Source organism: Drosophila virilis, chromosome 3 (genome assembly GCF_030788295.1).
Source record: "Drosophila virilis strain 15010-1051.87 chromosome 3, Dvir_AGI_RSII-ME, whole genome shotgun sequence".
Taxonomy (NCBI): domain Eukaryota; kingdom Metazoa; phylum Arthropoda; class Insecta; order Diptera; family Drosophilidae; genus Drosophila; species Drosophila virilis.
Window position 1 is genome coordinate 23,130,109 of NC_091545.1, and position 22,053 is coordinate 23,152,161.

The window sequence follows — 22,053 nt, forward strand, 5'->3', positions numbered from 1 at the left end:
AGTTGCCGTCCTGGGTTTTGTTTGGCTGTTGTTTGCCGTGGCTCGTTACACTTCACTGGCTGCGCCAACATTGACAGAGACATGCGATAATCGCTTCATTCAAGCCATAAGCCTTAAAGCAGCCAATGCAGTCGTGTGTAGAGCCTCCATTCGCACAGCTGATGAGCCGGCGCGGGGCAGCGGGCAGCGGACAAAAGTTGAAATTTCTAAGCGAGTTGCCCACATTAGAGTTTATCCATGAGTGAAGCTATTGCATTAGAACTTCTACCCAAATATCTCATTCACCTGCTCAGGTATTTCAATGCCCATTCGTTCACATCTATTATATCTGCATCGGATTGCCACCTCGCTTGACTAAGCTCCCCGACACACGTTCCTTAGGTTTTATTTCGAGTTTTTTTCTCAAGTTTTCTGCCTGTTATCTGGTGCCATTCACATTTTGGGAAAGTTTTGATTAAAATCTGAAATGTTAGATCGACAGTGCCAGAGTTTTGGGAATGTTGCCAACGGTTGTTACTGACTTTCTAATACTGTTTCACAATTTGATAACCGTGTAAAACATAATTTCTGCAAATATGTCGATTTGCCAAATATTTTTAGAGTGATTCTTAGTCTTCATTGCAAACAAGATCATAAAACTCTTAAAAGTATAGACGAAGGCCTGTCAAAGCGTGGAAACTTTTTTCTCGATAAATATAATCTAATAATCTAATATAATTCAAATACATTTTTTGTAGCTAGACCTGGGAAACACGCCCATGGAGTGGAGTATATATATTATGCATATTCAAAGTTTTAATTACATATGCATACATATATGTATGTACATAAGAATATTTTTATGTATTACATACATTATTTGCAGAGAGCCAATTAACCTTTGATCACACCTTTTTAATGCTGTTAGGGAATACGAATTGAAGTCGCTTAAAGATGCTGCATACGCACATACATATACACATACATAGAACACATTTTGGCCAGACATTCATAATTCTCAGCGATTATGACGCGCAATCTCTTAGTCAGACTTTGTCTCCCCCCTCTCTCACCCACATGCCAAATTATGAATGACCGCAACGGCAAATTTATATGTGTATACATATACATATGTATACCACGTACATATATACATACAAACAGGCCAGCAGGGCGCGTGTCAAAGAACAGCTGCTGGGTTTGCCGTGGCTGGAATTCATACATGCATACATATTTATATTCATGTACATTCATACATGTATAGTAGTAAATGTATGCAATTTGGCACAAGACTTAGGCATATGTTTTAATGTGTGCATTTTAAATTAAATGAACATACACTTACCCGTAGGTAAGGCTCTTGGCATTTGTATCAAAATGGTTATTCTGTGTCGAACTGCCGCTCACACATTCTAGCTCGAGTGTTCAAACAATTGAAACCATAATTTAAATTCACACACATTCACATTTACAGCAACATTAACACAAACACCACTTATTATTAACTCTGAATTTAATTTTTTATTTATGCTGTTGCTTCAACAAAAATCAACTCTGGCAGTTCTTATTAGCCGAGCGAAAAAGAACGGTAAGTGCGAAGCAGTTGGATAGGGAGACAAAACAAAATACATGTCTGCATTTTGTTCTTGCAAGACCAAGACTCTGCCTATGCTTCGTGCATCTGTTTAATATTGTGTGACGTCACAAGATATAATTGTGTTGCTCTGTAAATAGCCATGCATTTTCATATTTAAATAATACGCAATGATTTGTTCATTTAATGATTTAAATATATAGAATTGATAGATTGTCCGCAACAAACGCATCTGAAAAACTGTTAAGCAGTGACGTCAGAGTTTTTTCACGCACGCACATTTGCAGCGCTGCATGTACGCATGTAACACAAATGTCAGAAACTAAACGGCTTTGAAAACGAGATCGAAAAGAAATTGAGAAGAAGATGAGAAGAGGCAGCAATAGCTGAAACACAATACCGGCAAGATTACTGTTCTGTTGCGCTTCTCGATTTCTTTCCCATCCTATGTATGCATAAACATGCATACATATGTATGTTTGATTTACCGTTTATTTTCACAATTGTAATCTGCGCGGCTTATGAGAAATGCAAGTGTCGATTTTCGTGGGTGAAGCATTATTATTTTTGCGTTTAAATTGAGTTTAATTGAGAATCGCTAATGAGTGAACTAAGTGCGTGTTTTTTTTCATGTAAACGAAATGTGCTCGAATTTAAATGTAACTTTGATAGTGTAAACATTCGTGGCAGCGCATGCGACCGGCATTTGAATAAAGAATGTCATTTTTGCAAAGAATAAAAGCAGGTGCAATGTTTAAATTAGTGTTATGTAAGTGCATACTCATTACGACTTAAATATTCTTATTGTCAAAAGAGGGTATTGCATATGTTGTATAAATAAACGTGGAAAATAAGCACGTGCATAGATATGTGTGTGTGTATATATGCGAATATTATTGTTTGGGGCCAATTCGTATACCCGTATGCTGCTGTTCTAGAAACGTCCGAGACATACATATGTATGTATGTATGTATGTATATATACACTTGTAGGTAAGTATGTTTGTGTAAATCTATGAACGTAAGAAAGACCGAATGTGAGTGTTGAGCTCAGCGCATCTGCTAGTGATGTGCATATACATGTGTATGTATGTATGTATGTATGTATATGTATGCATGTGTATGTATGTAAATGTATTAGTCTGCCTGACTCCTTCCAATAGTTGGAAATCGTGCGTACAGCACTGAATTGTTGTTGGGCTTTCACAAACATATGAACATATTTACTTAAATATGTATGTATGTATTTGTTAAAGAAAACTTTAAAGCAACTTTAAATTTAGGTAGAAAGTCAGCTTCAAGTATAATGTGTTCGGCATGCACATTCAACAGTTGTTGCATTAATTAAATTTAAGTTACTTTCTATTTTCGATTTTAATTAACATATTGAAAATAGGGTCCTTCCTGAAATTATGCAAATATGCAAAACGCAAAAATAAAGTGTCACCCAAGTCAATATTACTTCGGGTTTAAATAGGCCCAAGCGCAGGGTCGGAGGGCGGGAGAAAGGCGATAAAATCGCGAGCCAGGCTGTTGAATGCGAACATCTGGCGCTTAAAGCCAGCTCGATTTACATAAGACATCGAAGATGGCGCCCCGGGTTCCGGTAGTCGCATGAAACGCAACAAGGTAAAGATGGGCTCGTTACACACACACACACGCACACGCAGCTCAAGCCGAAGCCCTTGCAAGTACTTTCAACTCGCATATCGATGTGGATTTGTTTTAAGTAGACGCCATTTATGTGATTGCAATACTCGCAAACTGAAGACACAGAGAAAAAAATACTCACACACAGATTAAGGATAAAGCGGAAGCTACTGCATCTAATACAATAAAATCGCTCGGCTTTACGGAGGGTGTATTGAGAAGTATTCAAAATCGACTGAGTAATCCATGAGCTATTGTCCCGAATATCTTTAGTTAATATTCTCTTGGGCCAATCGGTGTGAAACAAGGAAGTCTGAGTATGATTTATATATAGAATCTTATAGATACTTCACATATTAATATCTAAAATCTCAGCAGTAAACTCTTTCTTAAACTAAATATATTTTACTAAAAAGGAAAAAAAAGATATATTTCTTGGAGCCTGAATTATAAAGTCTAATGTTCTCGGCTTAAAGCTTCTGTAGTTATAAAGTTCGAACAACTTAGAAGAACTTAAGAATTTTATAAGGGTATATTAAATTTTTCTTCTTTATATCATCTTTAACCATATTTAGTGCATATATTCTAAACAATATATGCTCAATATGTAAATCACTTTTTGTCCTCTATTCGCTTGCATTGGTCCGTATTTCTTTAACAGGCATAACATATGTATGTCCCTTTTGGTCGGATCATAGAACTATATCTTATAGCAGCCATAGGAACTATCGGTCGAAAATAAAGTTGTATGAAAAACTATTTTGTACTAAGATTTCTTTATAGTTTATATCGAACTGTACGATTAAGAACAATTCAGTTGAGAGATAAAAACTTTTCCGTTCTTCAAGATAACTCAAAAAACAAGCAACATTTTTCTTCCCAAATATTTGCAAAACCGTATGCGCAAAGTACACAAGGATATTTCTATAAAGTTCGTTGTGTGTTTTTCTTTCTTGTTTCAGTTTAAACAAAACAACTCGCAAAATAAACCTGTTGTGTTTTAAAGCTTCACTCAAATGGCGAAAGTAAACTATTCTTACTCGACTCGTTCCAGGAGCGCCAACTGCACCGCTGTCAGTTAGCTTTCTTGGCCAGGCTACTTCAAAATTGACTGCTGCATCGGGCCGGGCACAGCCGTGGACTCTGTTGGCCAAGTGCGAGTCCAGGCTGTCTACTTTTGCAGTTGTGTTGCTCAATTTGGCTTTGCAGCTCATCGTCGATGCTGATGGTTGGGGCTGACAGTTGTTGTATATATGTATATATATAATATTGTGATTGTTGTGCTCTTGTTTGGGCTGCCCTTTCTTTCGTTTATGCATTTCTTTTTGCACTGTCATAATGCTATATGAAGTGGAAAAATGGGAAAGTTTTGCAGACAGAGGAGGGCCATTTTTTCGCTCGCACTGTCGAATTCCTTTAATTTGGCTTGCACAACATGCCGCATATATTCAAAATTGCTATTGCGAAAATATTTGCCCCTGGTTGCTGTTCAGTTTGGGTTTTTTTTTTGTGGCTAGCAAGGGCAAAACTATTTTCATTTGCAAGTCGAACAAAGCCGCAAACGCCGCAAACTAGTCGAGACGGGAGTCAAGTTGTTCCGTGCACCCCAATAGAAACTTTCGAGATGTTGAGCTTAAAACCGCAGAAAAGTTGAAAAGTTTTCGGTGATTTTATGAATATTGACCAATCAAACTAAATTGAATTGAATTGAAGGCGCAAAAAGCTTCAAACTATTTAAAAACAATTTTGCTAAAACGTACGAAAAAAAAATACCCGAGTTGCACTTTAGAAGGGTTTCTCGTTGGTTTCACTGCGCTTGCCCTTTTGAAATTTAATTGCAAAAACCACCCCTTTTTTTTTTTTGAAGTGTTTACCCGACGCCCGCGAAAAACTCTTCAGCATTTCCCGGGAATCGTTTAATTGCGCTGAGCCACAGAAAGAAAATCTTTTTTGTTGCCAAATCCAATCAGCCAAATAACCCGAGAATGCGGACAGAAAGCCTTTGTTGTGTTCGCTGAACATTTTTCATGGCTTCAATTTTTTTTTTAATATTATTTTTTATATATTTACATTAGGTTGTGTTTGCTTTTAATACAGTTTGTGCAGTAGCTTTTTATTAATATTCCTAAATTGAATATTCAATATTTTCAAATTACGCAAATTTCTCGCGATCTCGGTATACACCCATCTGCTTTGACTTGTTCGCCTCAGCTTGTTTGCATTTTTACTGTTGTGCCTTTGGCTTTCTTATAATATTCAACAATATGCACAAGGTGAGCGAGTGGCAAGGAACGAGATGAAAAGGTCGAAGAAAATGTGGCAACAGTTTGCGTCTTACACTTATTATGCTACAGCTTAGCTAAACGAGTTGGTAATGCGAGAGTTGTGGTCATGATTTATTTTTTCCGAAAGAAAATCACGAATAAACGATAAAAAGAAGCCAGACAGCTGGGTAAACTCATCACGAGTTCGAATAAAATGCAATAAGCAAAGCATGATAAGAGAACGTAAATTTAAATTGTCAGAGGTTGAGTATTTCTTTGGAGGAAAGTCGGCTTATTTCCATCAGAAGCTTATCGCCTATATGTGTACATGCGAATCGCATAGAAGGGCGACGTTTATGATAAAAAGATACGGAAAACATTAATTCACTAAATCCTTCTCTGTCTATTTTTGCCTATATATCTCTTTATCTCTCGTTAAATTCACATGCAAAGTTCTGCCTACAAAAGTAATATATCAGATCATGAAAATTGCATATAAAGGCGAAATTTATTATAGAATGTTACGAAAAGCATGACATTAAGATTAAGAAGAAGTGAGTAAATGAAAGTTAGTCACTATTTTCGAGCAAGCTATGAAGAGTCAGACGAGGCAGTTCTTATTATAATTTATTACTTTTAAAACTAATCCAAATCTTAAAGTTTAAAGCTTTCAACTCTTGTTTGTGCCCTGCTCTGCAAGGCATTTATCCAAGTTGTAATTAACCCACTTGTGCAAAAAAATAGCATTAAATATTTATTAGTGACGCCCTTTAAGCAGAAAAGCCAATTACATTTATAACAATCGCACAAGCGATTTAACAATTTGCAACAACTTTTACAAATTGCGAGTTGATTACCCATCAAGTGTTGAATAATCGAGTGCTCGCTTTATGGCTCAAGTACTGGTAATTTTGTTTTTTTTTTTTTTTATTTTTTGAAAACATTCTTTCGAACGTCATGCAGTTTTAGTTAGTTACGTAGCGGAAATAAATGCACATGAAACGCAATTAATTTGCAGCGAAAAATTTGATTATTAATTTTATGGCGAGCAAACCAGAAACATTGTTGGTCATAAATAACCGATTTTCAAATGAGGATGTGTGAGAGTTTTTTTTTTGGCGGTTAACGCAACTGACAGAAACACTTGCCGCACTTGTCGGAAACAGAAGTATCCGGCACATCCACACAGAGCCAGCGCTTGAGCCAAAAACAAAGCACAGCCAACCAGAAACCCAATTTTAACGTTTTGACGTTTTTTAATTCAATTGTGGTGCCTTTCTATTTTCTTTTTTTTTCTGTGGCTATCAAATCGCGTGAATGTGGCCAATAGCAAAGCGCTAAAATCTAAATGGTCTCAGATCTGATGCTTCTTTTTGGCCATTCGCATGTTTTGCACGTTTTTAATATGAAAGTGCAGCAAGATTTTTATACAAAAATTGATGGCAATTGGCTACAAACAGTTCCATTTTGGGCAAACATAACGCAAAACTAATTGATTGCAATTTTCAGCATTGAGAGTCCCAATTTTGGCTAACCAAAAGCCGTATTTAATATTCGAATAAAAATATTAAATAAATTTCAAATTGGCTAAATATTTGACTGCGAATCCTTTGGATATTGATGAAAATTGATATTGATAAGTGAATTGAAATATCTAGTGAGTGCAGTAAAAACTAACCTAATTATAAATTAATTAGTTTATTGCCAACTAAATTGAAGCCAAAGTTCAAATTAAACATTTGACATGATTTTCGGATTTATTACTAAATATATGACATTAAATATAAAATAATTGGACCATGAATAATAAATGTAGTTGCTGCCGAAATTAAATGAGCTTTTTACTATTAAACTAAATATTGAGTTGAGAATTATTTTGGCATAAGGTTAATAGCAGGCAATTAATTAGGACGTTGTTGCTTATTTTAGTTAAATATTAATTGGAAATTAAATTTAAGAATTACCTAAGCCCAACAATTACAGACTGCCGTATAAATATTCAATATTTATATATTAATTAATAAATTAATAACCCTAATTGTCCCTCTCTTTCTCTCTCTCATACTTTATCTCATGGTATTTTTGTTTTTGTCCGTTTTGCGTGCATCTCATTAATGCATCATTGCCATAAATTTAAACAGCTTTACCTTTTCTCCAACTGCTTGTGCAATACCTGTGTGGACAGCACATGGGTCTTGTGCTGTAAGCTTCCAACCGACTATGAAGTTGCATAGTTGAAGCAAGAGGAGAATGCACGTTTTTCCTGCCTGTTGCGGGCAGCATGTGCAACACACAAGCAACACACAAGCGCTCACATCTTGTCATCGTTGTTGTGGCAACGCGTAATGCAAATGACACGCCATTATCCCTAGCAGCAACAACAATAATAACGCACAATAACAACAAGTCCGACAATGGCAACAACTATAACAAGGGTAGCGAAAATGCAAAGAAGATTCTGAGATGCGAACGCTTGCCATGACTTTTTGTTAGCCCTAATGGCTTTTAATTGTTTTATGAAATTGCGAAAAATGTCGCACCCCAAGCGCAACGACAGCAACGGGAACAAAAAGAAAAGGGCAAATTGCGACAGCAGTCAACGTGGCGTATGCGCAATATAACGCATACGCCTAGTTGCACGGCGAGTGCAACGCACCCAGCCAGGAAGGAAGGTCCGCGCGGCCTAAGTTGCAAAATTTGTATAAGCCCGCTGCGTTGACATTTATTGCCACATTTGCGGGGCCATCCAAAAAAAAAAAAAGGCTGGCAAAATTACTCGTATTTAGCTCTCTGCTCGGCCCAGCCCCGTCCCGGCTGCCGCCACACACACACTCTGCTAGCGAAGCAATTAATTCGAGGTGTTTATGGGCGGCCAGCCAAGCGGATTATTGTGTTTTGAAAACAAACTTGCGGCACTGGGTCAAGTGGCAGCTGCAGCGACAACAGCAACAGCAGCAGCAGCAGCCGCAACCGCAGCTAAGCAGCCAAGTTTACCGCATAGCGAAACTTAAATTGGTGTTTGGTCTTTTGCGACTTTTCGTTCACCCAAAATTAAGTATTTCTCTCGCTATTCGCTTTAAGTAGTATTTTCTGTGCATTAATGATGCGACTTCTTAGAAAAAAATAATCAGCATCAAAAATCGAATCAAACTTCCGACTTTTTCAAACGATTCTCTTAACATTCTAGCCTGCACTGCTTTATCGACCCAACAATTTTCGCTTAGCTCTGCGAAATGCTCTTTACTTTGGCGGGGCTCTCTTCGCAAGTTGGACAAAAAAAAAAAAAAAAAAAAATATTTTTGCCCGCTGGCCACACAAATCACAAACGAATTCATCCGTTGAGTAGGTCAAGATACTAACTCAATTTGGTTCTTGGAAAATCTAAGCAAAAAGTTAGCGCCTCTTGCCTGTCCAATCGAAAAAATATCAAATGCAGACGTCACTCGGCAAAATTGGAGTGCTAAATTGTTAACATTGAAAATGTTTTAAGAAATTGCAGAGAGTTTGGTTTTAGATTATTTACTTAATTAATAAAAGTTCTTAATTTTAAAGTATTTTCTAAAATTCAATATGCTAGATGGAGAAAACACCTTGTTTATATATCAAAGAGTTTGGAAACCGGCCATTCATTAAAAATATACACGTGCACAAACTCAATTTGGTTCTTGAAAAATCAAAGCATAAAGCTTTGCAATCAAGAAAATTTCTTAGACGTCACTTGGCCAAACTAGAGTGCTAAGTTGTTAGATTTGAAAAAGTTGAAGAATAATAAGAAATTGCAATAATTGAAAAATAGATGATAATAAACATTTTAGTAAAATATTCAGAATTTATTAATTTTTAAGTACTTTCTAATATGTAATATGCATAATATATGCACAAAATATAAATTTAAAAACTGAAACCAAAACTAAAAAATATAAAAAAAAAAACGCTTCCTGTTTGTGCTCGATTAGAAAATACCTTGTTTCTAGCTTCCAGCCTGACTGGACTTCCTCGACTTAGCTATTCATTCTGATAAGGAATATATACTATTTACCTCTAACATTCACGTGCAGATCTATATCATGTCCTTTTTAAACATATGAACCACAAAAAGAACGCTTGTCAAGTCATTCCTGGCCTTTACTTCATACTGTATGCTATTTGGCAAAAGTATTTCAGTTGCCATGCAGTTTGTTTTCCCTCATGCCAAGTTATTTGCTCTAATTGCCGTTTGATGGGCAACTGCTCAGCGTTAATGGTTGTGTTTTTGGTGCCTGTCAAGGACAACACGAGAATGTTTGTCAAATAATTAAACTCATTTGACTATCGATTTGTGCAAAATACCAAAACTGGACGCAAAAGTAGCGCAGTATCAGTCTGGCGAGTTCCTAATTGCAGAATTCTTAGCTTTAATAAATGCGGTATGCATTTATTCCATCTATTTCGCAGATTTCACTGCCAGTCAGACAGACAGTCAGTCAGCCAGTCAGTGGGAGAGACAAAGGCAGGAACAAACAGCTGTCCGACTGGCTGACTGACATTGAGAGTTTCTGATGGTGGCGCAGTGACAAACGGGCGAGAAATAAGTAAACGGACAGAGAGCAAAGCGTCGCATAAAAAGTATCTGTTATTATGATTGTTTAGTGCTGTCGCCGGAAATTTCATTCAAGTGGAATGCAGTCAAGGCAGCACAATTCCCCCCAAGGACAGCGACAAAAAACAACTATAACTGCAACTGCAGGCGACAAAACTGCAGCTTTTATCCGAAAGCAAAAAAACAGACACAGACAATAATAACTTATACTCGAATCAGAAAGGGACAACAGCAAACACGCAATTTAATAAGAAAAAAAACATCCGAAAAACTGAAATCTACTGACAATTTGCAAAACAAATGCACTGCAATAAGTTGAACGAAGTTATGTATCTGAGTATCTGCATATTCTTGGTATGGATGCTTCTTCTTCTTCTTCAGCAGGCAGCTGGTACGAAAAGTTGCTTTGCATATTTCATGGCCCTCGTACTTGGGCAATTGCCTGAATTTCAACATTAACTCATACAGCATACAGCGATCTGAGGGGAATTTCAACAGCAGCTCGACAACTTACTTGCAGCTCATACGAGTATGAACGAGTACTCGCACTCGCACTCGCACTCGCATTCGCACTCGCATTCATCCAGCGCGCACTTCGTCAGTGTCTTTTGCAGTAATTTTGTTTGCTGTAACAGTTTAATCATTGGCATTACACGCACAAGCATCAATCAGAGGTTTATATTCTTTTTTCGTGCTGTCGAGGGCTGCAGATGCAAGGGTTGCAGCAGACTCCTGATAACTTGAGCTAATGCAAGTGCTATACATATGAATATGTGCATGGGAAGTGCATGATTTCTAAATCTGATTGATTTTAAATATACATTTTTCCTATTCCTTTCGAGCAGATATATTGGCTACATATTTAAGCAAGTAAGAGTGCGCTATTCGAAAGTGTCTGACTTGCGAATATCCTGATTGCTTGGACATGAAGCAACTAATCGATGATCGGAATTCTTACTGCGCGGGACGACCTACGTTCAAAATTTTAAGTCTCTAGCTCTTAAAGGTTATGAGATCAAGGTGTTAGTACATACGAACAGACAGATAGACACGGCTAGATCGACTCGGCTATTGATGCTGACTAGGAATATATATAATTTATGGGATTGAAGATGCTTCCTTCTGCCTGAACAATCATTTGCACAAGTTCATTTTACCCTTTTTACCCATTTACAATGGGCGAATAGAAAATTTTTCGGCACCATTTTTGACATGTTTTTTATTATCCTTTTTTTAAGCTCTACTAAAGTTTATAACTTCCTGTTGCCTTAAACTTTGCTAGCAGCTCTCGGCAGCTCGACGGCGCCACTAAAAACATTAAATGTATTAAGGTATTAATTATGCACACTGCAAAATACGTAAAAGTTAATGTCTGTGTGTTTTTCATGCGTTCTACTGAAAAAAGATATAAGAATTTCCTTGTCCAAACAGTCAATGGTTGAATTGAATTTATTATATTTAAGCAACAGCAGAAGTAACTGAGTTGAAGGTAAATATTTAATGTGAATCAACTTAAATGTGATTGCAATGTGGTTGGGAATTATTTAAAGTGCACAATATTAATGCAAGGAACTAACAAGAAGAGAATGTTTTTCTCGTGGTTCTTTCTCCTGCAAGTTGACCACAGTTTCGTTGAGGAATTGGCCTGTCAAATGTGATTTATTCAGACTTTGACTTTCTTGTTTTTCATTTCAGTTACCAATGCCATATAATTTTATTCAGTGCAGCTCTCATGTGCATGCAGGCAACAGTGCTGTGTGGCTTGGAATCGGTTTTAATGAAATGCCAACGCGGCGAATGCGCAATGCAAGGATTAAAGACGAAGCGTCAACAAAACTGGCCCCAGCTGCGATGCCAGAGCTTTATGTTAAACAGCAGAAAGCAAAAGGCGACGTCTTATACCAAATATAATGAAAATTGAAAGAATATTTTGTACATAGAAGTGAAACGCTAGGTAAGTGTACAAATTGGCTCAAAGCTCGTAGCCAAGGCAAGCAAAAAGTCATATATTTTAAGAGCAATTCTCAAGCAGTAAAAAACATTTACCGAAGTTGAAATATCCTTCGGGACTGTGATTGTTCCTATAGAGGTCATACGATAAATATATATGGATGTGCTCCATCTGTAGAATTAATTAACTAATTGCATTTAATTAAATCGATAAAAACGATTTTTCGATTTTGAAAATTGAATTTCAAAGAGAAAAAAAATGAAATTTAAAACAAATAATCGAAAGCGAGAATTAAAGTCTTCTTCTACATTTTTCAAAAGCTTGGCTTTATTTGCAACTTTAATTGAGCCATTTTTGCAAAGTTTTGCCGTGTTTAAAATCTTCAATGTTAAGCTATAATTATAATTTTGTATACCATATCATAGTTTGTTTAAAGTGCTATTATATTTATTTTATTTATTTATAATTAGATTTAAGTCTTAATCTATTTTATACCCATCACTTTTCATATAATTATACCTTTGTATGCTGGCATTTGCCCATATACGCTTTTTTGAAATCTATATAATGAATAAGTGTGAGTTGTTTGTTGGCTTGTGCTTATTTGTACTTGATTTGCAGCCATATCTCGTTACAATATTAAAGTAGCTTTATTTTTGTTATGTTTGGGGATCAACCCCCTTTTTTTTTTGCCATGCTGCCCAGCTGGGCATTGTGGGGTGGGAATACCATTAACATCAAAGGAGCACAAGAACAACAACGACAGCTACTAACTGCTTTCAAAAAGAGACATGTTTTCACAGAGATCTGATCAAGAATATATTTCTGTTATGGGCTTAAGTTCGCCTAGATTAAGCGTTTGGGGTATTATACCCCAAGGAACATATATAAATGAAACGAAACTTTTTTGAACGTCAAAAGCACACTCAGAGCTTATCTAACAATTTAGTTTGCCAATTAAATAAATTATCTGCTTATTTGTTATTTAATTAAAAATTAATTTTCCAGGCCAATTAGAATTTTGATTGAGTCTTTATACTTATATGCCAACATTCCTTGCCTTGCCTTTCCCACAAAAAAGGACTAAGTACGTCCAAAAGTCACAAGGCCCACTTCATTTCATGCTATAAACACGCTTTTAAAGCGTGACATTTTTTAAGAAAATGTCCAAAGTAGCGCAAAAAAAAATGTAAAATGACAAATCAAAAAATAAATAAACAAACAGCTAAAGTCAGTAAACTTGTTGGCAAATTTGTTAGTTTGTTGCCATGGGCCTCGAAATGTGCTGCAGGCTTTTTCAGTTGCTTAAGTCCATTTGGTGGAAAATGCTTAGTAACACATTTTCCGACAGACAGTTGGGCGTCCAGCTTAATGCAAGGCTGAATGAAGGCTCATTTATCGTGTGCTGTGCGTTGTCATTGTCATTACCATTTCGTTTTGGAGAATGTTGACGGCCCCGAGCACACAGCAAGACATTTGTCTTGGTCGGCCTGCTTGTACATTTTATATCGAAATAATACAAATTGTGGAAATTTAAGTGCCGCTCGCACTGTGTGTGTGTGTCCATTTTGTTTGCAAATTATTTCTCATCCATCTATTTATTGTGCGACCCGATCGAAATGTCATTTGTTACTTTGTGCGCCGCCTGCTGTCAGGGGCTTGCCGGACTTTAAAACTTTAATGGGCTCAGGCGCGTGTGTGTTGTGGTACTCAACTGCCACGCCCCCCCTACGCAAGAACGCCCTCGGCGAGCACACTTGATGTGCTTAATATAACTTAATTGCTGTCGCTAGCAGCACATGTGGGCGCCATTAAAATCAAAGCCACGCTTAAGCCAACTGCCCCAATGGCTGCCCCTTGTGGGGGCTGCTGTTGTTGATATTGCTGTGGCTGCCCCGACTGACGTCACATTTGTCATATGCAAAACGTATGATAAACGGCCACACGGAGCCCGTCTGATGGCTGTGTGACATATTTGTTAGCTATTGGGTGGCCAGTTGTGGTCGGCCCTTTGACGTTGCCACCTGACACCGGATGTGAACAGTAAAAAAAAAGTAATTACCAGCAGAAAATCTAGCAGTGCACACTGGAAAAAAAAAAACAGAAGAAGATAAACAACTGTAATCGATATGAAAAACATGACGACGGCTTGCCGAGGCACTATCTTCAAAAGTTAATCAAAATATAAAGTTGGAAATTGTTAAGGTTTTTTCTAGTTATGAGAACCCACTGTCTCGTCACGTTTCATATAATTTTTCGTGCAACGTTTCAGTTTATTATTTACGTATTTTTATTAAAATTTCGAAAGAATTGTTTTGGCTGTTCTTTCTTCAGCTATATTTCGGCCTGGGGTTCGGTTAAAGGGACATAAATATTGGACATCTGGCTTGGGCTTAAAATCGAACTGCAGTATGAAAAGGATAAATTAAGTACATTATAAGATAAGATCCGAAACGATTAAAATACTTATAGGATCAAATATTGCCTATAGAAGAAAAAGAATATATATGTATATGTATTTGTGGGTTATCTTTAATAAAGATAAATATATATACAATATTATTTAAGTTTATTGTAGTTAGGATTTTCACCTATGCTTACAAGACTTTGTACTGCATGGCAAGCATTGTGGATTTTTTTACAATTTTTTTTTTGCTTCGAAATATTCCTATACATTTTTTATTCAAAAGTTTCAATCACTCACACACACTTAAGTATTCGTGTAGTAGAAGTTTCTATATTGCCAAAAATTGGCTACCTTCCATTTATTTTGAACAACGTTTTGTTATCCATCATCGCCCGCCCTCCGCCATATATCACAGCATGGCACGCAATTTACTAACGAAATTGTCATAACATGGCCATAACAGCTTAAGCCATATGGAAGCCGCAAAAAGTTGCACGAACCGTAACTTGCAAATTGTTGCCAGTCCCGCAACGAAGAGGGCCCAGCAGGAAAAAAAAAAACGAATGAGGAAAACTTTTCTGTTCACTTTTTGGGCGTAATTTGGCCAATTGAATGCGTATTGGCCACGTTCTAGCTAATATGCGTGCCGTAACCGTCTAACCTGCGTGCCTGTCTGTGCGTGTTTGTGGTGTAACCCCAGAGCTATTCAATAGCGCCGCCGCCGCCGCCCCGCCCCACATCGCTTTGAGTCAACTCTACCCGCCCCCTGCCCGCGGCATGCCGCAAACATGTCAAAGCAGGGGGCGAACAGCAGTTGGGCAACTGCTTTAACTGCTTTTATTGGCTGCCGGCTGGTTGTTCGGCTACTGCCGGCTACTGTCAGTTATTTACTCAAAGCATTTCATTTGCCAATTTTCGCTCAGCTTAAATCAGCGTTGCATGAAAATGACAACAACAGCAGCCAGCTACCTCGAAGCTGGCGACATGCGGCTGGCGGCATGCGGCATGCGGCAGGCAGCAAACGCCAAGCAGCGAGTTCTTTGTAAAATGGCAGCAGCAAGATAAAATCCAATTAAAATAGCGTAGAACTTATAAAAAAATAGAAACCAAAAGTGAATCTCCAAATGCAAGCGGCTGACTTCGAAATGCTCTGCAAGATCTGCGAAAGTCGAAGCAAAACACAACTGACACTAGAGAGAATCCAGATAGGTCTGAGGCATGATTAAATATTTACAAAATGTAAGTCTTATTTGCAGCATAATTAATTAAAAAATACAAAGTCTAGTCGGACAAATTGTTTTCAGACTGCTTGCGCTCTGGTTCAAAGCATGCTTTGCTACATGTCTTTAATATTTCAAAGAGACAACACGTTGTACTGTAAAGATCGCATTTGTACTTTTGGATTAGGTCATTCTTTAAAGTCTTTCAGCTAGAAATCCTTAACACAAAAACAGCTTGCTTTATGAAGGAATTAATTTGAAATTTACAATACGGAAAAATATTTGCCTTGGTCGAATTAGCATTAATTAACGAACTGCATTCAAGCAAAAGACAACAGCAAAAGTTGATTTCGATCAAGCCAACCTTTTCGTTATGTTACTAACACTGCAGCATTGTGCACATGCCCACTCGTATGCCCTTCAACTACTGTGTTAAGGACACAAAAAAAAAAGAAGAAGGTGCAGCTGCAGAGCAATAGCAACATGGCTGCAAGTAAAACAAAGCATAAAATCTATTTGCAGCTGGTGGCGGGCAACGGGCAGCGGGCAGACAACAAAAGTTTATGCCATGTAAATAACGACATCATAAATTTGGTTACGTGTGTATATACCATGCATATATATCTGCATATCTCACCTCACACACACACACACACACACACGCACACATTGCTGGTTAGTTCCGTTTTAGTAAACCATTTTTTCATGCCTGTTCCGTAACAGAGCCAAACTCCCACCTTTTCCCATCGGCTCGCTAACTGTTACGATTTTCATGGCCCACGATTCGCGTTGCGCTTTTTTTGCCTGTTTTTTTTTTCCTATTGTCATAAAAAACCCGACAACAATGGCAGCAGCAGGAGGCTCTCTCTCTGTTTTTTTTTCTAGCCGCTCGTCAGGGGAAATAAAAGTTACGTTGACACGGACACCGCCACCAAGTGCCAAGCACTTGGCCCGACCCGCCCCACAACCAAATCCCAACCTATTCGAAAGCCCAACGCAATCGCAGTCCCGTACAGCTGTTGTTGTTGTTGTTGTTGTTGGGCTGTTGTTAACTGATTTTGCTGTGCTTTTTAAAGGTGCTGCAACTTTGTGCTGTGTGCAATACTCAACTTGTTTTTGCCTGGGTAAAATGAGCAGCGTATAAAATGTGTAAGAAATTAAAACGATTAACAGCAAAATCAAGTCAAGTTCCGGGCCAGAAGTGGCCCAGAAAGCTGAGAGTCTATTCAGCTAGGCGGGCAGCAAATCTGGAAATGAAATACAACCACGCAACTCGGACTCAATGCCTTTTTGGTGCTTGACTCCGGCAAAAAAAAAAAAACAACAAATGATTGTTGTTTTTAGCGCGTATTTCTTGTAGCCACTGTAAATAGAGGCGTTGCCTGAAGTAGCAGTTGAAGCATTTGCTCTAGAATCTGGTATTAGCAGCCACTTGTTGCTCTTAATGTTCTGACTTGTGTACATATTTTGCAAGTGGAATGGTAGCTGACGCTTAAGGTGTCCAAAACGATAAATTCTTGATTAACCTAACAGCGCTATTTATACTAAGTATTAAAGCATATTGCGGTAAGGAAATTGATAGCCCACGAGCCTAATCGTTCACTGGAATTTTACATTGAAGAGAGAGAGAGGAAAGAGGGCATAATAGGTTTGTCGCAAAGGGAATTTTTTCTATATTTTATTAAGAATCTACTGTAAAATGTGGGTGATACTTGACTGCAATGAAAATGAAAATGGTACGCAAATCGCTTGATAACTCGTGCTTACTTTCGGTAGATATACAAAGACGTCTTTGAATATCTTTTGTCTTTGTATATAAGCCATATCTGCTATTTCGATGCTCAGATGCCTTAGTGCTTACATGGATTTCGATATCGATTTTTATCGATTAAGATGCTTCTTTCTGCCTGTTACGTACATGAGCTCAAATGTATTATTCCCTGTTTAACCATTTTCAATGCGTTCAGGGTATAAAAATCTGCATTTAAATTGAAAGTTATCAATTATAAAAAGCACTTACTTAGCATTTGCATTAACCCGAACTGCACTAGCACATTTTGCGCACAGTCAACTTGTGGCTTGTGGAGTCAGGGCAAATCCTCTTCAATTCGATTTAGATCTATGGTAAATGAAAGTGCTTGTTTTTATTGGGTGATTGTTTGTTAAGTGCATCACTTGAGTGGCTGCCAATATCGAAATGTTTATTTATTAGTTTTAATCTCGCCTAATGCCGTTTACATTTCAACTGCGGATGATAGCCACGGACATGGCATGTCGGAACAAATACCAGGGCAAATACAAGGCACTTGGAGAATAAATTTAATTGAGATTTACAATGCAAGTTAAAATGCCAACCAACAGCCACAGGAAATTTACTTTGAACTTGAAACATACAGCCTGCGGTTGTATTTTCTTGCTGCCAAGAAGCCAAGGGCTAAGCTCATAAATTTCAGCTAGTAAATCTTTTTCATACGCAAGGCGGGACAATGCAAATCTGTTTGGCCCGAAAGATGTTTATTTGTTTTGCTTAGCTCGGTCTGGTATTAAAGTCAAATTGCGTTTAAGTAGCCGACTTTTATGGCACTGCCTTTTTTTTTTTTATAGATTTTTCAACATATATATACATACAATCGCATAAAATTGTATATGTAGCATATTCAACAGTTGTTGTCTGGCCTCTCAACAAGCATTTGCAAATGCAGCGCATGTTGGCAAGGCCAAAAACTGAAATAGCCAGGCAACATTTTTGGCCAGCTCCACTCAAGAGCTAACGAGCTGTAGAGATGGCAAATGGTTGCAGACACACATATACTATATAGAAAAATGTGGGTTTATTTGTATGAATATAATACGTGTGTGTGTGTGTGTGTGCGTGAGTGTATGTGTGTGTGCTCTGTTGGGGCTGTTGTTGAAATGATAAGCATGTGTGCAATTAAAATGAAAGCGTGCCTCCAATGTTGGTCCATGACTGTGACTGCGACAACGACAACAACAGCAACAACAACAACGACAACAACAACAACAACAAAAACAACACTGATAAGGGGGTGGGGTGGGTAACAGCGGCAACAGCCACGCCGCAGCCCTTGACAATAAAACAAATGTCGCCTATTTTACATAAACGTTGCGTGCAACATTGTTGTCCTTGTTATTGTTGCTGTTGCTGTTGTTGTTGATGTTGTTGTTGTTGCTCTTTATATGACCAAAAAAAAAAATATATGAAAAAATTGACCACAATGTGTACAGGAGTGCAAACCCAGAGCGGGCTGTGCAAACAGAGGCGTTGATTAAAAGGAGATTAAAAAATTGTTTATAAAAAAAATATATATTCACCTAAAAAGTATTATAATCGTATTAAGAAAGCGTAAATCAGTTAAATTCGACACAAACATTGCTAGTGCAGGAATTAAATTTTCAAATATATTGAAAACATTGTATTTATTTTTTTGTACCAATTTAATGTATAAAATATATTCGATTAAAAAATAAAATTGATTTAAAAGAGCTCAATTGATGCTAAATTTGAAAAAGCATTGGTAGAGCAGGAATCAAATTAATAAAAAATGGTTAACTTTTTTTTCTTAATTTATAGTAAAAAATATATCAGTATAAAATTAAAAAAAGAAGAGAGTGCAAGGCCAGTGAACTTGCAATAAACATAGGAATAAAAATACAAATCAAACGAAGAAAGTTAAAATAAAAAGCAAACAATTTTTTATTTAAAAAAATTGAATGTGTAAAATATAATCGAAGGGAGCGCAAGTCCTTAAAATATTTAGTTAGTAGGAAATATTCATTGCTTTTATCGCCATTCGGATTAATATGCCTTAAAGAAGTAAATGGTTAAACAAAAGAAAATTGATTGTAAATTAATTAATTAATTGATTAAAATCGAATAAATAGAGCAAAATTTAGTTAAATTTGAAACAAACATGTGTTGTGCAATAATTGCTTTGAGTAGAAAAGTTTTATTTATATTTTCTCCTTTTCTATTTAATTGTTGTATCATTTGATATATTGTTAATTATTGTTAAACTGTTCTTTTATGACTTGGCTTAACACAGCTTTACTTTCTATTTTTGTATTTTGAAGATGTCAGCTGCTTACCGCAAAAAATCCTTTTGATAAAGTAAATTTCTAATCGAGAGCCTGTGAATGCCAACGTATAGTCTAGCAGCTTTTCTTACCCTATTAATTTAAGCCTTGTGTGGAGAAAGAAGTCGCCTTGCTTTTTGCCTGTGGAACACTTTAGTTTTTTTTTTAAATATATGAACTTATGGCCAATGCTTTTCACATATATCCGCATTTTTTGTGGCATCAATAACGCTTTATATATGGATTTCTTGTTTATTTATAAGTTAAGGCCTTTTCACTTCTTTTGCGATCCCTATCGCAGCACTTCACTGACTTTTCCCAGCCACATTCGGCTCAGTTTTCAGTGTGCACACCTGCGAGCTGCACATTAAGTGCTTTACACAACCCGCCCAGAGTCAGCGAATATTTTTGTTTTTGTCTCTCGGACTGAGTCGTAAAACCATGAAAAAGACTGCAAATTAAAAACGCATTAAATTTTGTTGCTGCCATCAAGAGTTGGCCACGTGTGGGCACTTGATAGCGCCCGGCACGGGACCGCAAACACCATAAATATTTGCAATTCCTGGCGCCAATAATTAGTGCAGAGTTCGGGCACTACCTTAAACGGCTTTGATTTTCGGTAGGGTTTACTGGCCCGGCACCCAAAAAGCAAACAGCACGAGACTCACGAGCCGGCTACAGGCCAGGCACTCCAGCTGGCAGCTGTGACTGGCTGTAAATGAGCAATTAGTCGTTATAAAAACATCAGAGTGCCGGCAGCAGCTAACACTCAATGCCCCGTAACATGGTTGCCGACTAAGCTACTCTGCCGGCTGCCCCAGCCACTGAAACGACGTGCACTTAATTCAAATTGCAAAAACTTAACCTCAACATGTGCGTTACCCAAACACATACTATTGTACACACAGACATGGACTCGTAGATGGACCTCCTGCCCATCAGCTGCAGCTACTGCTTGGCGTACAAAATTAACACACAGCTATCCGAGACAGGCCCAGGAGCCCAGGAGCTGACAGCGGCAGCAGCAGCAACAGTTTTAGATGTGCAGCAAATAGCCGAGAAATAAATGAAATCCAAAGCGAGACGAAAAACAAATGTGTTCCGCAGAATTTTAAGCGAAATTTTTCATAATTCCTTTTGACTTTATTTTCAATTTTCATGCTATCAACAATTAACTTATGTTAGTCTTGATAATCAAGCCTCTTGTTTAATCAAGCCTCTCCAATCCCATAAAGTATATATATATTCTTGATATACCCATGGCCGTTGTATTGTCCGTTTTCGATAGTCCTTACGTTGCCCTGTTTCCAAGCTATCGATAAGAATCGATATCGTAATCATGTTTTTTAGGCAAATCTCTTAGGTTTTAAGAGCTAGAGACATCAAATTTAACATGTAGCTTCTAGAAAAGTATATACTGTTAGTAGAAAGTTCAGCATATTTCCACTAGAGTATATTTACTTTTTCTTTTCATTCTGTAAAATGAAATTTATATTTAATACATTTTAAATTAATATTTTAGATTTAAACGTATTTTTGTTTTTTTTTGTTTTGGATTTATTCTTATTATAATTAGTTATGTATGATCAGATAATTTGTATTTATCATTTTAAATTGACGGCGAAATTCGTATGAATTCGCATACCGGAACACATAACAGGCTGTTTGAAAAATGCAGCCTACGACGACGCGTTGCCATCACTGTCAGCGGTCGGCTGATGCACTGCCTGTAACCGGAGGCAGCATGGCAAGTGTAAGCACGCCTACACAGACAGACAGACAGACAGACAGACAGACAGGCAGACTGGCAACATGCAAACACAAACCAACTGAAAAACTAACAGACTACAACAACATGCAACAGACTGAATGCAACTCCGGTTAGACAGGCGGAACATAGTGCCGGAAACTTTTTGCTGTTGCCTAGTTTTGGGCTGCGTTATTTAAAGATATATTTTCTTTCTTTTTGTGTAATGCTATTTCACGTGGATTTTCTCTCAGTTTTTCCCTTAGACAGCACATGCTGCTATTTGTCAGACTTTGCGCACAGCTTGGGCTTGTTATTATTTGTGTGGCATAATAAGGGACGCGGTAGGTTTATGAACTATTTTCACATATGTCGGTTGCCTGGTTAGATGTTTACGGAACAGTACGGGCCGCTCGGCTCTGTGTGAGCTAGTGTGTGGAGCCATCCGAAGAGGAGCCATCATTTCCGGTTACACACATCACACATTTGACATTGTCACGTTGTGCTATTTACATAAATAAATAAAAGCGAGCGAGCAGCGCATAGCATATAAATTCAGGGTAGATA

The 22,053-nt window shown here is 37.5% G+C and overlaps 1 protein-coding gene across 1 annotated transcript in view; it reads left to right on the plus strand.

Moving 5' to 3' along the window:
- Nucleotides 1-2,104: 2,104 nt before the first annotated feature.
- The window catches only part of Oct-TyrR (Octopamine-Tyramine receptor), a 97,476-nt gene continuing 77,527 nt past the window's right edge, over nt 2,105-22,053 (plus strand). The window contains exons 1-2 of the mRNA XM_032434727.2: nt 2,105-2,566; nt 11,762-12,020. The gene's annotated coding sequence lies outside the window, so the exon portion shown is untranslated. The remainder of the gene's footprint in view (nt 2,567-11,761; nt 12,021-22,053) is intronic.